Source organism: Oryzias latipes, chromosome 21, assembly GCF_053564925.1.
Source record: "Oryzias latipes strain Hd-rR chromosome 21, Olatipes_Hd-rR_3.1".
NCBI classification, from domain to species: domain Eukaryota; kingdom Metazoa; phylum Chordata; class Actinopteri; order Beloniformes; family Adrianichthyidae; genus Oryzias; species Oryzias latipes.
The window spans coordinates 31816004-31833602 of NC_136257.1; the positions used below are offsets into that span (position 1 = coordinate 31816004).

General features: G+C 37.9%; 2 long non-coding RNA genes across 2 annotated transcripts; one reads left to right on the plus strand and one right to left on the minus strand.

The window, feature by feature from the left end:
- Window positions 1-10995: 10995 nt before the first annotated feature.
- On the plus strand, window positions 10996-16085 carry LOC144988688 (uncharacterized). The gene is made up of 2 exons (XR_013652660.1): window positions 10996-15358; window positions 15792-16085. It is a non-coding gene; the product is annotated as an uncharacterized LOC144988688 (long non-coding RNA).
- A 57-nt stretch (window positions 16086-16142) lies between these two features.
- LOC144988687 (uncharacterized) lies at window positions 16143-17279 on the minus strand. The gene is made up of 3 exons (XR_013652659.1): window positions 17166-17279; window positions 16620-16734; window positions 16143-16538 (listed from the first exon to the last, which is right to left on the minus strand). It is a non-coding gene; the product is annotated as an uncharacterized LOC144988687 (long non-coding RNA).
- Between the last annotated feature and the right edge of the window lie 320 nt (window positions 17280-17599).

Genomic DNA, 17599 nt, shown 5'->3' on the forward strand with positions numbered 1-17599 from the left:
GGGCCTCGTCACGTTGGCTCGGGTTTGCAGTCTTTTTATCTGCGCACACACAGAAGAACCCAAATGCAGCTTTAATCATGTGTGACCTCAGAGAGGACATCTGTCATTAATTCATGTCACGTTTTTGTCGCATTACATTTTAAATTTTGACCATGAAGTTAACTGGAGGAGCCTCATTATGAAGTCTGAACACGTGCCTCCGAGGAAAGTGGAGCAATTTCCACATTTTTTAATATAGACCTGAGACACCACTGACTGCAGGGACATTTAAATGCATTACTCTGGCAGGCAGTTAACCCCTTAACAATCCCACCACCCACTTGCAGGATTTCAGCAGTTTCCTTTTTTAACTACTTAGCAGTTTTTCAGTGATACTTTTGGAAATGAAGAGGCTCCACATAGAACTCTGGAGCAGCTCTCAGTTTGCTGTAGGGAAGATTCACACAATGTGAACAAAAACTTGTAGAGTTAGTCGGGATAAGACTCCGTCAAATAAGTTGTGAGGTCATGCTCTTGAGACAAATGTAAGGCTTGAAAACATACACACTCCAATTTATGTAAACTACTCTGGTTAATTGAAAATATTATGTCTAAAAATAACTGCTTTGCTCAGAAAAAGTATGTACACTTCAAACGGAGCATTACAACAGTCCAACTATCCTTATTTTGTAGACCAGAACCTTCTTGAGACTACAATTATACATTTTAGGATAGATTAGTCTTTAAAAAAACGTGTCAAAGATTTAAAATCTGTTTTCTTTGACCAATTTTTAAATTAATTAGAAAAGCAAGTGTGTTTCTAGTTTCCCCCAAATCAAATCTGTCTTAAAGCTTAACAACTCATCATTTACAGATAAACTTCCTAATATTTCATGAGGAATCAAAAAAAGCTATTTCCTATAGCGATACAGTAAACCCTTGTTTTTCGCGGGGGTTACGTTCCAAAAAGAACCCGTGATAGGCAAAATCCGTGAAGTAGAAACCTTTTTTTTTTTACAATTATTATCCAATTAAATACTCTATTATACATTGAAAAGAAAGAACAGACCATTTTACAGGCTCAAGTATTTGTTTCACAAATCAAAGTACTTTAGAAACGTTTTTTTCAACAAATAACTTCTGTACTGTACTGTCAAATAATAATTTTAATCACCAATGTGTACAGAAGGCTTCAAATTGCGGAGATTAGCCCCGCCCACCACAACCCGAGTAATAGGATTAAACGAGAGAAAATTAAAAATGATTATGAAAAAAAATACAAAGTACAGTCGGACAAACAGTGACTCAGGTGTATTTACTGATCTTCAGACTGAGCCGCTGCATCCTGACTCCGCTCTGCAGTGTTTTCTTCTTTTGAAGCCCGCGGTGCAGCTGTGTTTGTTCGGGAGAAGAACATAGTGATAGGCAGTTGTCGCTCTTTTTCTATGGGTTTTAGAGAAACTCCAAATTGCTAGAGAATTTGCACGTGTCACGGTGGGGGGTGGCTCGAGAGCCGGTAGGACCCAGATGCAGAGGCGGAGGCAGACGGTTCAGGGACTAGAGGGTTTAATACAAAACAAAAGGCGCTGCAGAGCAGGATGACAAAACCAAAAACAAAAACTCACTGTGGCGTGGCATGAAACAAGGAACATGGCATGAAGCCGTGAACACCGAGACAAAGGCTAATGGACCAGCACAGGAGGAAGGCAGAGACAAGACTTATATACAGACAGGGCAGACAGGACACAGGTGAACACGATCAGGGCAGATGGGGACCAAAGGAAGTAAAACTCAAGAAACATGACAAGACAGGAAACCTTTCAAAATAAAACAGGAAACAGAACCAAACAAGACAGAACAAGAACTAAAACGAAAAACAAGACACAACAAACTCAAAACCATGACAGCACGTACGTAATGTTAATTTGGGAAGCTGTTTTACGTACGTGTACATATTAAACTGCAACGTTATTGACGCGCAGGTAGAGAAGAAGCGGAGTGACTTTTTAGCCAATCAGAATGCAGAACACAATGCACGATGCAAATCCGTGAAGTAGCGAAACCGTGAAAAGTAAACCGCGTTATAGAAAGGGATCACTGTATTGCCTAAAATAAATCATTTTCAAGATCAAATGACCCAAGATAATCAAGATTTATTGTCTTAAAAAGTCATTACATCTTAATGAAAAGTTATTAGTAAATTACTTTGTCTTCTATCAAGTCTAATAAGAAATTTAAACTAGAAACTCGCTAAAAATACCCGATGAGATGTTGTGTTTTTGCCGTGCAGTTTTGCAAAAACGGAATCTTAAGAAATTAAACAGACCTTTATTTTAATAAATTTGCTTCTTACATTTTTCTTGTCTTACAAGAAAAATAATCTACTGTATATCTTTCAAAAGTGGCCGGTCTGTAATGGACGCCGATCTCTGATAAACGGTGGGTTTAACAGGTACTTTTGATTTTAGACGCCGGTCACTAACAGTGGCCGGGCTCCTATAAGAACACCCGTCCGCCCCACACACAGTCGTGCAGACGCCGGGTGTCTCTGTGGTATTGCGAGCCCAAAGTAGCAATCAGGTAGAGATGGCCAAGAAACGCTCATTGGATTTAAGTTTCGTGCAGGAGCATACGCCACATTTACGCCTTAGAATGGCGTAAACGAGGTCATAGAATGGCCATAGAATGGCGGAAATGAAAATATGTGAAGAATGTTTATACGTCAAAGCGACAAAGCAGAAAAGAACATAATGATGCTTTAAGAAAATCATTGCTGTTCATCTGAAACATCACAGACCGATCCCATCATGCTTTTCTACACATCAGCTCCACACTTTGTGTAATGGATTTTACAACACTGTTTATTTTTTATAAACTTAATACCACACAAAAAAGAATGTTTTAGAAAAATCTCAGATTTATGTGAAAATTCTTTGTTTTCAGGTATCAGATTTTTGTATCATCACTTTAGATTTTATATTAGACTCAAATGCTTCTGTGCCTTTAAAGGCCATACCACCTTCTCTGCTTTAGTTCATTAAACATTTATTCTTAATCAAATTAATTTATGTATTTGATTTATTTGAGTTTGAAGACAAGAATTTTCTGTATAACAACCTGATGCGAATGTGATCACACAAGTCTGACAAAAACAAAAACTACTGTAATGTAGAAATCCTTAAATTGTCCTATAAATTCTGATAATGTGAAAACAATGTGCCTCCTGACCCGACGTGGTTCTGCAGAAGGAACGGACCGCACTGAAGTTGTTGATGGGAGGCAGTTTCTGGGACGGTTCCGGCTGAGCAAAGGACACTGCATCACATTAACCCGGATGGCCAGCATTCAGGAAAAATATTGCTTCCTCCGTAAAAAGCTCTGCTTTGGGGTCACATTCTCAAGAAATCGATGTGTTGAGCTCAGAAGAGGTTCAGCATGTTTGCCATGAAGCAAGCCGGAACAACAACAGCATTCACAGAGCTGACAGCAAAGAGCAGGCCGGAGCGGGATGATGTGGTACCGCATGCAAAGTAGATATTTAGAGACGCTGGTTGAAAGTCTGCATTCAACAGAACTCTCTCACACATCACCTCCACCAGTGCTGCCATTTTCATTAAAAGGGAGTCTGAATGCCAAATGAAAGTCTGTTATTACGTCGTAAGAAAACTGATCTCTGCAGAACCTGGAGAGGGCAAAGAATTACAACTTTCATCCCATATCTTTTTCATTGAGGATGCTACACGGAGTTCTCAGCTGCTAACTGTTACTGGATGAAAAACACAGACAGTCATTCAGTTGGATTCAATTCACTGAACTAAATTAACGCATAGACGTGAAATTATCTAAATTAGCAGCAAATTTCACTCACTGACTTTATTAGCTCTTTTAAGGTTAAATCATCCATCCGTCCGCCCATCCATCCATCCATACATACATACATACATAAACCCCAAAGTCAAAATAGGAAGCTAAATAGGAAAGTGGTAGAAAATGAGAGTGCAAAGATCCCCTGGGACTGACAGCAGAGGCGGTCCTGGCTAATTTGACACCCCCACCCCCAGACATCGATGAATCCCACCTGCCAATAAACCAAACAAACAAACAAAAAAAACTTTCATACTATAAATTAGAAATAAAAACCCAATTTAAGTGCCTTTTTATGCCTTCATACAGTCATAATGAAGAAAATAACTAGGTTGGGACCCATATGTGGAGAAATGTGACAGGTATATTTCCAAAAACAGGAAAACTTGGATCAGATTTATAGGTCAACAAATTAAATGAAGTTGTAAAAAGAAAGTTAAAAGTTTCTGACTGACACTGCTGTAATTACATTTGTGCTTTCATATCTGTTGGCAGAACAAACAGCGGCTTTAATGAAGCGGCCCCGAGTGAAAGGATGGAGCACTGAAACCTACAGGTAAATAACTTCTTCGGGTAATTAGTCTGTCTTTAATTAGCAGCAAACCCGGTTCCACACAAAGAAATAATTCTGGGTGGGAGTTTATAATTTTCTAATGTGCATTAGGCTTCCAGAATGATTCACTGTAGCAAGATAAACATCCAGCCATATAATTAACAAAGGAGGTATTTCTGACGCCGTTCTTCAGAGTGAAATGATGTTGGCAGGTGATCCAGATAGGAGATGGTAGGAGAGTTGGTTCTCACTGCATCTGCTGTGAAATCTGACCCACTCTCCTACGTCTCGTCGTTCACACAAATAATTGAGTATATTAATTCATAAACATCCTGTTTGAGGTGGAACATGGTTTTTTACTCTTACATTTTTTTAGATAATTCAAAATAAATCATTTGAGAATGTAAAAAAAGTAGCATCTTTCTCAAGAATTAGACGGTCTGTCCTTCAGTCCTTAGTTTGAGCCTGATGTGTATCTGCAGAACCCCAGGCTGGAAGAATGTCCAAAACTGACAGATTTACACAATTTTAAGAAGAAAAGATTAACATTTGTGTTTGTTCAAAAACATCTTTCATGTGATGATGTGTTTCTATGATTATGTTGTGGGGGTGGGGGCTCAAAGGGGTTTTTGGGCACCGTCTGTGTTTTACAAAAATAGTTTTTGTGTGTTTATTTATTTATATTTTGCTTTTTGCCCTGGAGAATTCAAGAACAATTCTTTAATTTAATTTTTTTTTAGAAAAAAAATCGAATACATTTTTAAAAAAGTACAAATTTGACCTCATGGATTCTCCTGGGTTAAGTTTAAAAAAGCGTTTCTTATGTGTATCACTTAGTATTCATTAACTGCATGACAGCTGGACCAATGTGACGCCACACATAGAAAATGGTTTACTTTCTACCCAAACAAAATTAAGTCCATTTATTTGGCATTTTTTCGAATGCCAACATTTTGGAGCCAGATGTTGTTGGTAAGAAGTGATCACTCCGAGTTGGTCTGAGTCTATGTTTCTATGGCAACCACTCTCGCCAATCCGAAGTGAGCTTTTTGAAATTCCACATGACCACTTGAAAACAGGCCTAACAAAAATCTGTCAATCAAATCCTTCAAACGGGCTACATCTGAAGGCACCGCCTACTTTTATTGAGGCATCTGATTGGCCAGTTTATAACTTGAACTAGGGAAAAACATTAAACAAAATAAGGATTATCAAGAACATTCTGACTAATAGAATGACTGAGGAACAGCTGTTTATTTCTCAATTGAAGTCTATGATATTTTGGCCTCTTGGAACCAGCAGGTACTTCCTGTTTGGAACGCCAAGGGGGAGTGGCCACACAGTCCAGTTTTGACATAGGTTTGTGTCACATATGCATAAAAGGTTTGATTTTATTTCATGTAAAACCTGGAGGGAACATGTTTATTTTGCTGTTGTCTCTCTGTTTTCTTTTTCAACAGTTTTTTTCTGATCATCACCCCCCTTTCCCCTTTTTTCACAAAAATGTATTTCCGATTCTATACGATGTGATTAAATATTACTTCATTTTTCAAATATCAATTAAAAGCCATTAAACCAATAAAACCGCTGCACGTTTCCAGCCGTCTAAACTAGAAGCAGGTCAATCTTTATGAAAATAATTCATTCCTGTATTTGTAGCTTTCTGGAAGGAATTTTTTCGCCTGCAGAAGAAACTACTTTAAAGCAACTCTGTTTTATGATTTTGATGAATTGATATTACATTTTGATGAGTTGCTACGTGAGAAAACGTCCGTCTGTGGGTTCGCGGTCAGACGCTGTGAAACGGCTGAGAGGTTATTCCAGAAGTGGTGCATAATGGGACAGAAACTGAGCCTCATCTTTTTTACAGATGTCGGGAACAAAAGTGACCACAGAGCCTGAAATAAAAGTGCGACGCAGAGGGTTTTGTTTTTCAAATATGGCACGGTTTCCATAATTTAACTTGATGTTTCCCTGGCGGCGGCGCAAACGGCTCACAAGGTGAGAGACAAACAAGCCCACATTAGCGCCATATTCCGCTCTGAACAACGTTTACTTCGCCTGACTTGAATTATGGTCCCTATTTTATGCACTGGGATGTTTGTGTAATTCATTTAAATCAGTTTACATTTGCCTTTTTTTCTTGAGGCCATTCCCAGACTTCCATATTACCTATGCTGGATGTAAGCTGGGGTGTCATTCGCCATTCAATGCATTTAAATCAGATCATTGGAGCGTAGCTGGCCTTTTCAAAATGGTAGCTGTTTATAATGGAGAATATTCCTCATTCAGGAAGTTTCTCTTTATTGATTGCTGCAGTGTTCTGGTGGAGGAGCCGGTGCCGGACATTGTTCTGAATCCGAAAGAGGCCTGTTATGTCCCCAAAGTCATGTTCGCTCTTCAGAAAAGGAGACTTCAGTTTAATTAGGAAGCTTAATCTTCTTTCTCTTTCGGCTTTTCCCATCAGGGGTCGCCACAGCGAATCATCCTTTTCCACCTCACTCTATCATGGACATCTTCTACCCTAACATTAGCCAACTTCATGTCCTCTGTTAAGACATCCATGTATCTCCTCTTTGGCCGTCCTCTTGCCCTCCTGCCAGGCAGCTCCATCTCCAACATCCTTCTACCAATATATCCACTATCCCTCCTCTGAACATGTCCAAACCATCTCAGTCTGGCTTCTCTGACTTTGTCGCTAACACAGGCAACATGAGCCGTCCCTCTGATGTACTCGTTCCTTATCCTGTCTAACCTGGTCACTCCTAAGGAGAACCTCAACATCTTCATCTCCGCTACCTCCATCTCAGCCTCTTGTCTCTGTCTCACTGCTACCGTCTCTAACCCATAGAGCAGAGCTGGTCTCACCACTGTCTTGTACACCTTTAATTAGGAAGCTTAATATCGCTCTTTATGAGTCCTGGAGGGGCTCCTCTTCTCCTCCTCAGTCTGCATATTCATGACTCCTGTTATGTTCAAAGGACAAAAAAGGAACATCCGGATCACAGCTCCCAGCGTTTGATTATAGAAACCAGTCCCTGGTGTGGGGGCACAATCTGATTTAATGTCTCCAAAAAAGGGAGTTTTGGGGTTTTCACATGCAATGTTCAATTTGAACTAATTGCTGACCTTGAGTCAAGAGGACGTGGGCTCCATTTGATTCAGTGCAGCACAACATCAGTATAAATGTTATTCTCTTTTATTATTTTACTCCTCACAGCAGGGAATAAAGGGAGTTTATCGCGCAGCTGTCTTTGTCAAACAAACGCAGAACCTCAGCGATCCTTAGAAGTCTTCTCCTATTTCAACATCACGCTGAAATGTGTCAAATACTCAAACAAACAGGAACGTCCGGAGGAGCAGCCGTCTCCGACAACGCCGCCGAGACACGAAAAGTCATCTTCCAGCCTGACAGACTGACAGCACAAGGACAGAAGCTTTGACAACCTTATCCCAAAATATACATTATTACCATAATATGGTTGATTTGGGGCTTTATAGCCAGACGCTGCCGCCACTTTTCTTCCATGACAGCCTGGACTTGATTCTAATTGGTTTAAATGATTTTTTTGGATTTTAATTGCCAGAGAAGTGGAGCGAAAGAGCGAACAGATGTTTGTTTTTTCCACAGCTGCTACTTTTAGAAAGACGGAACTTTAAAGAATGAGGATCAATGAACATCCAAGACCACCACAGTCACACAAAACAAGTTGCTGCAACTTTTCCTTAAACTTCACTAAGACACCCAGCTAGTGCCCTGATGTTTCTTTCACTAAATAATTGTAAATGTAAAATAATGTTTTTATCTTCAGAAGACACTGGACTCATAAATAATCATCGCAAAACGCTCATATTAATTATATTTTAACTTTGTGAAATCGATGACGTCATATCTACCGTTTAAAAAAAAGAAAAGTAGTGAGCGTGGTGTCCAATGCTTTTAAAATCCAGGGCACTACATAGTGCCGCACTGTGTAGTTTTTTCAGAAGTTAGGGGTTAGGGCGGGAATTCGGACATAGCATAACTCTCCTCTCCTTATCTCCTGCCCTGGTGTGTTTCACTACAGGTGTGATTGTCTAATCCTCCCTGATTGTTTCCACCTGTGATTCCCTTCCTCATGTCATAAATAGTCTCCGTTTGTCCCGTGCCAGTGTGTTGGTCTTATCCCTCAGGTGCAGCTCAGGCAAAAACAATGGTGGAGTCAGGGAGTGGCAGAATCAGAGTCTTCAATATAAATGAGGGCAAAGGTTCAGGTTCAGGAGGCCATCCAAAAACAGGAATAAGAGCAGGAACTAAAGCACGAGGAACTCTGGAGAAATAAGGGCTGGATTGCTCACAATGAAAGAAAGACAATCTGGCACTGGCTTGAGAAGAAGCACTGCTGGTATAGGGGAGACAATGAGACACAGGTAGAGCACAAAACTTCTTTTACTCAATAATCCACTGTTTTCACATATTTGTCTTAATTTAACCCTTCCTAAAAAAATTCCAATCCTGATCTCCATAGATTTGTTTCTCTTGCTTTATTACTATTGTCCAAAGTACTTAAATATTCTTTTATTTTTTATTTTTGTATTTTACACAAACCTTCCTCGCTTTGATTAATTTTCTAATTTTACAAAAATGTATTCTATAAGTTTGACTGCAGTATTGAAAGAGCAAAGACGTTTCATCTCCTGTCCTAAAAACTCATACTGAAAGGACTAAAATCAAAATTTATCAGAAAGTTTCTGTCAGTGAGACATTCCGTTCTCTTTTCACCACGAAGAGCACTCAGATGATTCAGAGTGAAAGGGCCGCTCTGTCCTTTTCTTTTACTGGGAAGGTTTCCATGCAGTCTGCAATCAGACCTAACAAGAGGACGCTCACCACACTCTGCTTCACACGAAGGTGGAAGCCATTCACCGAGCACAGCAGACAGCGACTGGGTCCCTGAGGATGTCATTACGACAGGGATGAGCAGCTCCAAAGCTCTGCATGATGGACAGCCATGTGACAGCAGCAGAAGACAAAACATAAATTGGGAGAGGAATGAATGGGAGTCTTCAGCTGAAACAGATCAGCTTTCTCTTTAGGAAACTTTTGGTACTTTAGAACAACTGTTCCCTGGTGCCGGCATGAACTACGGTTTCTGACCCGCACTGTTCAGGTGGATGAAGGAACTCCTGACCGCAGCAGAGCCAGGTAGGGCTTGCTTTTGCTTTCACTTGGACCTGTAAGGGGGGGTTGAGCCATATGGGAACTGCTGGTTTTTGGGTTGTGTGGATCCATGGAGGGTTGTAGAGAGGAGCGGCTGCGTCTTCAGGGGAGCACATGTGGTGTCAATTCAGCGCCTAACGTATTGCGCATCAAAACCCCAAATCCGCAAATCAAAATGCATAAATTGAGAAACAAAAACCCACAATTTGCAACCAGCGCTTTGGGTTATATCTTTTGGTTGCAAATTATGGGCTTCGGTTCTCAATTTATGCATTTTGTATTGCGGTTTTGATGCGCAATACATTAGGCGCTGAATTGACAGCATAAGCACAGGTGTGTCTTGCTGCTCGTACGGCCACCTAAAGGGAAATCCTATAAATGAAATGTACCATTGTCTTACATCTGGAAAGTGTATTAAGTATTTGTACGAATGATGTGAGTTACACACATTTTTAACGTACAGGTGATGTGTCCTTACGTCACACTGTACCGCCTAAATTAGCCTCCTTTTCCTCTCTCACAAGGCTCTTAGTCACTCTCAGAGAAAACAATTATCTCTGTTAAGATGACAAAAATGCTCCTAATTTTCCCAAAGCAGCTCCTGAGGTGCAGCAAACGAGTGGAAGAGTCACCACAGTGGGAAAATACAAATAAAAGGAACATTTTTAATACACTCATTTATTTGTCAAACTGTAATGAACTCCCAGAAGATTCATATGGAGAGTTTAGAAAAGCAAGATGGATGCAAACACTAATTTAACCCCAGATTTACTTCTATATTTGCTGCTGAAAAAACAATGAACAACTATTCATCAAAGCAAAAATGAGGCCATTTGAGGAGCTCATAAACTATGTACTCTCACTATCCCAGTTACATCTACTAGTTTTTTGTAATTATTTGGGGTTCTAAAAGTTCATTTCATTAAGACACAGCAAAAAAGTTTGTCATTAAAAAACACTCAAACAATATAATCGGACTGAATAAGAGCTGAAATGATCTGAGGGTTTAACAAGTTAAAGTAACACATATCAATATTCAGTACAGTTATTTATGTTTTTTATTTTATATCAATAAATCATTAAAATAAACAATAATGAATAAAAATTCTCTGACAATTTTTAGGGTGACTTTTATTCAAACCATGACAATTCATAAAAAACCTAGAGGACACTGAAAAATCCCAGCAGTATGTTCCATTTTTCAATAAACATCTTTGATTTATTTCCCATTAAGTGGTGGCAGCAACCTTTATTAAGAATACACCTTTGTTAAAACAGGAATTATTTTATCTGGAAAAATATTGAATTTGTTTTTTAAATTACTCACAAACTCCCAGGAAATTCTGGTCTGAAATTCTGGTTTTAATCCTTAAAAATACGAAAAGGTAGAAGATTGCAAGAACATAAATAAGGTAAAACAAAGGGAAAAAAATATTGAAAAGGAAAGTGGAAAAGAAAATTAAACCATCAATATGGATAATCTTTTAAATGCTATTGAAATGGAATATGTTTCGTCTTAAAACTTATACTGGCAACAGAATTTAGCTTTGCAAGTAAAAAAAGACAAAACATCTGGTAAACATTTCTGAGGATTGGCGTTCGCAGTTAAATGAAGTCTTTACAAATGACTTACATGATGCTGGAATCCTGAACACAGAGCCAGTTCTTTAGAAAAAAACGAAGGCAAAATGTAGAAATAATTTAAGTGATGATTATTTAGAACTTCTGCATGATTGAATAAAGCAAAAAAAAAAACATCTCATTATGTTTAACAGCCAGCATTTTCCTGTGTTACCTGAACACATTAAAAGTTGTCCAAAGTAACTCAGTTTATGATGGACTGACAAGAATTTGCTAATGAGACCAAAGTTTCTAGTGATTCTGGTTCTCCCGGGTCGGGGGTCTCCAAACTGAGGCTCCGGGGCCACATGTGGCTCTTTGACCCCTCCTTTATCGCTTTCTGGTTGAAGAATGATAAAATGTTTTTTAATTTTAAAGAGCAACATTTTTCTGACTAGACACGCCAAACTTTATTCATCAAAAAGTTGGAGCACAGTACATATCACTCCGCCAGGCTCCAGACTACAGTACCCATAATGCTCCAACAATCTATCCGCCGTGGGGCTATCATAGTCGTTTTATTTTAGCGCCGTGTTCCACAGAAAATTAATTTGAGGTCAATAAGGACAACCAGAATTCATAATTAAGGCATAATTAAGGCGAGTAGAAGACAAAGTGTATGAATAGACAAAATTCAAGGATTTTAAGAATTCCATATGGTCCATAAAACAAGAAGAAGGTCACTTAGTTTCTGATTTAACTTTGGTTGGTTAGATTTATGAATTTCTAGCTGAGATGCATCAACAACACTAAAATAAACAGTTTTTCTTTAAAACCCTGCTGACATAACACTACCTACTGCTACAGATGCTGCATTGAGATGATCCTGTGTGGTACACGGTGTCTTTTAATTTGAAAGGAAGTAATGTAAACCTCTATCAAAAGCCATTTACTATTTCATATTTAAAAAAAAATCTCTCTTTATGTTTTATTTATGCAAAACTACTTTTTTTTAACCACAATAGTAATAATAACATAAATACAAATCAGTGTCTTATTTTCCTAAAGGGTCAAGTGAGTTCTTCTCAGTGAGAAATTAATTATCTTATGTCTTGAAGGTTGCAGACCAATGTCCCAGTTTAAAAAAATGTTGTTTTCTTTTTCTCGGTGATGACCCTCCTACTTTACACTTTATACCCTTTAACTTTTGTTTGTAAAAAAAAGATCTTCTTCCTGATTTTCTGCATCTCGTCAGAAGGGAGGAATCATCGAGGAGTGTGCGACATGACTGAGAGTCATCTTTTTGTAAAACACTTTCTGCCCCATGATGCCATCTGTTACTGAAATAGGCTTTATCCATGGGAGCGAGTGATGTTAGAGATGGAAAGTAAAGCTGCATGAATGTCAGTGAAGGATTATTGCTGCAGTGTTGCATCAAATTAATGTGCAACGACTGGTGCACATTTGGTGACTCTCACAAAAGATGACTTCATTAGAAAACTGTTCCAGTTTTTGGTTTCTAACCTGGATCCTCACTCTAACTTTCTACATTTCCATGTGTCCTAAATGTCACCAAAGTGCTTTGGGAATCAAACAATCCCTTTGAAATATTTGCTGTGCTGCATTGTCTATTTTAGATGGGAGACTTCTTGAATTAAATTGAATCTGTCAAGAGTGTTTTAGAAGTCTATTGTCACTCAAGGTGTGATGCAAGCTGGTGCAACATGTTAAAGATGCTCCCTAGAAAATAATTTTCTCATAAAGTCTTTTGGGTCTAAAGAAGTAAGTTGCCTTTCATAGCAGTCCTGAATCCTCACAGTAAACTTTGAGCAACCAGCAGTTCAGATATGTGAGGCTGAACTTAAAAACTTTATGGATCACTGTGAGGGTGTCAAACGAAAATGCCGATGGTTATGTTGTCTAAATGAGATTTAATGACTCGAGCCCTTTTCGAACAAGATGTTCACAGTGGACTGTCGCTACCCGTTACTAGCGCACGTAATCATAGTTGGAAGAGGCTTGGTGTACAATGTCAAAGTGGTGCGAATCCCGTGAATCTGGCCTTAGATCTTTTCTTTTACTCTGATCCAATATATAAGTGAGGGTTAATGGCAGACGAAGCGTGCATTATCACTTTTTAACGCACACCGTGGAAGCCTTAACGTTAAAAAAGTGATAATGCACACTTCGAAGGCCACTAACCCGCTGTTCACTTACAAAAGAAACAAAAATTAACCAGTTTTTAGTCCTTAATTCTTGTTTTTTTTCCAACTATTTGTTACATGGTGCGGCAGATTCGCAGCTGCAGTCAAGATTCGGTAATATAAAGCGATATATATATGCTGACCATCCCGATGTGTTAAATGAAGCATCAATTCAGAGAGAAAGTTCTCCTCTTGCCAGTTGTTTTGTCCAGATGATGAAGCAAAAGGTTGTTTTAAAGAAGCCGGAGAAGTGATAAAAAAAGAGTTAAGCTAGGTGACCGGAACTTCTTTTTGGGGCGTGCGGTTATCACTTTTTAACTCACACCCAGCCGCCAATCAGAATCGAGTATTCACCCGGACCATGGTATAAAAGACTTCCAGGCACAAACAGCAATCATTAATCCCTCCTTCAGAACCAATTTTCAAATGGGTGGCACTTCGCGTTTTGAAGAAGGACGCTACCCAACATCAAAAATCCGTGTCCCTGATAGCAGGGTTCCTTTAAGTTTCTTCAAGTTTAACTTAAGACTTTTTAAGACCTTTTTAAGGCCTTGCGTGTCAAAAAATTTCAGACCAATTTCTCAGCCTATCTCACATTTTATTTGTTATTTCCCATTTCATTCATTTATTCCCAGTTTATGATCAAAACTGCAGCTTCATATCTTGTTGTTTGTGGTCTGTGTCATGATGCTTTAGCAACTCTTTTTCCTTTTTTTTAGCCGGTGGCAGGCATTCAGCGTATTGGTACATAACAATTGGTTCTGCGGCTGTTTTGTACGGTGGCCCTGAAGTGCAAACTATTCAACAAATCACTCGATACAAAAACATTTTTAAGATCACAGCAACAATTTAAAAAGCGTATTACATTTTAGAAAACAAAACAAAATTTCAGAAACCAAAACATAAAAAAGAAAAAAAAGAAAAAAAGATTTCAGAAAACAAAATTAATTTCCAGAAAAAAAAAGAAATATTACAAAGTGAAAACATTTCAGAAAAAAAATTAATTTCCAGAAAACAAAATGAAATAAAAAAAAATGAAAACATTTCAGAAAAACAAAATGAAATATTAAAAAATGAAAAACATTTCAGAAAAAAAATGAAATATTAAAAAAAGAAAATCATTTCAGAACACAGAATGAATTTCCAGAAAACAAAATGAAATAAAAAAAATGAAAACATTTCAGAAAAACAAAATGAAATATTAAAAAATGAAAAACATTTCAGAAAAAAAATGAAATATTAAAAAAAGAAAATCATTTCAGAACACAGAATTAATTTCCAGAAAACAAAACGAAATCTTCAAAAATGAAAAACATTTCCAAACCGGAAGAAGCAGGTACTATGGGACAACGCTGATTGGATGATGATGTTTGTCAATCATTTGAACTGAAAAGTATTTTAAATGAAGCGATGACGGATTTTATCGTCCAAACAACAATGTACTATAATAATCCACGTATTTCCCATTTACATATTAAATCAAAAATGCAGCAAACAGATAATGAAGGTTTAAATTATTTTTTGAATATTTCGTCTGAAGCAGAACGGTCACCCAGAAGTAGTTTGTGTAGATGACGTCCGTTCTGCAGGTAAACAAAGAAAGGGACGGTAAAACGTTAACATAAACGTTAATCTTTGAATATTTAGTGGATGTGATGACGGAACGCACGCAGAAATATCAACACCAACCAGGTTTACAAATGTTTCGAAATGTCGTGAGAGGATTCTGTCTGAAGCAGCAGCTGCGAAGAAACGGGTGTTAAAGACGGAGCACATCAGGAAATGCAGTCCCGCCATCCACTGATAAGGTATGGAGGCACATTTGTTTGATCTAATAAATGTAGCGTTAAACGTGATTTCTAGGTGGGTGTTTACAGACAGATCCAAGATCCTTCAGTCATACGTTAATGACAGGTTACCTCATCAGCTGGAGAAGGGGTCACGTGGGCAGGATTCTCAGACAGGTGTACCAGCAGCATAAATCAGCAAAGCTGTCAGGTAAACTGCAGCAGTTTGTGTCTCAGAATAACATTTATGAATGCTTCTTATTCACACTATTAAGATCTGTGACTTTAGAGTGTGTCAGTGCACAGAAACATGACAGTAAATGACTGGATTTGCACATCATCAGACACGTCCAGGTGTGTAACTAAAGGTGGCAAAGTCTGTAGTGTAAAAGAAATCTTTAAAAAAAACGTTTTAGTCTTTCAGGCAGAGGAGGAATACCAAATTGTTTTAGAATGTATTTTTTATAAGACGGAAATAATGTATTTTATTCTGAGTTTGGTGTTTTGACCCCTCCCTAATGAATTTCTGGTTTAACCCATTTTCTCCTCATTTTGATGAACTCAACTTTTTCCTGAATGAAAGATGAACAGTAGCTGATGTTTTTCTGTCAGGGATTTTTAATTTATTAATTTATCTCTGTCAGGGATTTCAATGGAGCTGGAGTCCAGTGCAGAGGAAGCTGCAAGCATGTACGAGCAGGAACTGGCGTCTCTTACCTGTGCATCTTCCTCTGGATGTGATGCTGAGCAGCAATGTGGACAAACCTTCCCTGACATAACTCTTTTTGATATAGTTGTTAAGCACAAACAGACTTTCCCAGATGCATTTTTTCCTCTAATAAATGTGACTGACAGGTACGCTGATTAAATGCTGAATGTAAACGTAACATTTGATTGACTGCATGAAGAAGCCCATAAAGGAAAATCCACAACTGTTTCTTTATTTCTGTTACTGAATAACGTATTCATGTTAAGTTTTCAATAAATATACTGCATTGCTATGAAACAAATTTGTTTATTTTCATATCCATTATTACAATCCTCACATCAGCATTCAGTTTTTTCATTGACAAAAAAACATTTCTAAACAACAGCTTTGAAAATCAAACATCATCTTTGTTAATAAAGCTTTAAAACCTAAAATGGTAAACATGGAAAAACTCCTAAATGAAGCAAGCCTAATATGAACATTTTAAACTGGAGTTTTGCTTAAAGGAACATTAAGTTGTTTGGAGTTGAACAAGTGTTTGATGCGGTTCCTCATAGATGCGATTTCCAGATCATCAGCCCGACGCTAAAGCCAGGAATTGTGCTTCGTCTTTCACTCCCCACTGCATCATTTACAACTAATCAGGCTTATGCAGCAGGTTAAAGACGTTTTTTTAAAGGACCTGCAATTTAAAAAAAAAAATTAGATATTAAGGTTAAATAATATTTATTGATTACATTTCACATAAATCATGGTGACTTGCCTGTACACTGCACAATGATATGAATGACTTTAGTCTTTTTGAATTCCCATGTAGAGCTGCCATCTGTTCTTCTGCAGCACAAACCTTTCTGGAACTTCGCTTTGAGAAACTTCACCTGCAGAAATATCACATGTTAATTCAATTAAGTATTTTATAAACTTTAAAGTTCATTTTTAAGTTTCAGTATATGTGTATATGTATATGCATGGTTCAAAAATATACAATGCACTTAAATATTATTTCCCATAATAACTTGTTTACTGATTTCAGTCTTAAAGTCGATTTTTAGCAACACTGGTGCCGTATAATTACTGTAATTACTGTATAAATCACAGAATCAGGCTGGCTCGGAGCTTTTTCTCTCATGTTGTCACCGAAAACGGGCACGGCTATCATGTGAAGACGGTTCGTCTCCATCGGGTTCTTTTTGCGCATGCGCAAGATAAAAAGAAATTATCTTTTCAAAGCAGCACTTTAACATCCTAAAATTAACATCCTTAGAGACATGTGACTGACAAAAGAAAAGATCACAGAATTGATTCTTACCTAAAGATGATTGACAGCGTGAACCTCGCAGCCGTAGACATTAGCGCACAGCGTTCGTGGTAAAAGTGCTCACAAACTACTTCCGGGTGACCGTGTGTCAGGCGAAATGTTAAAAAAATAATTTTAAAGTTCATTTACAGTTTGCTGCATTTTTTATTTGATATATAAATGGGAAATACGTGGATTATTATGGTACATTGTTGTTTGGACGATAAAATCCGTCATCGCTTCATTTAAAATACTTTTCAGTTCAAATGATTGACAAACATCATCATCCAATCAGCGTTGTCCCATATTACCTGCCTCTTCCGGTTTGGAAATGTTTTTCATTTTTGAAGATTTCGTTTTGTTTTCTGGAAATTCATTCTGTGTTCTGAAATGTTTTTCATTTTTTAATATTTCATTTTTTTTCTGAAATGTTTTTCATTTTTTAA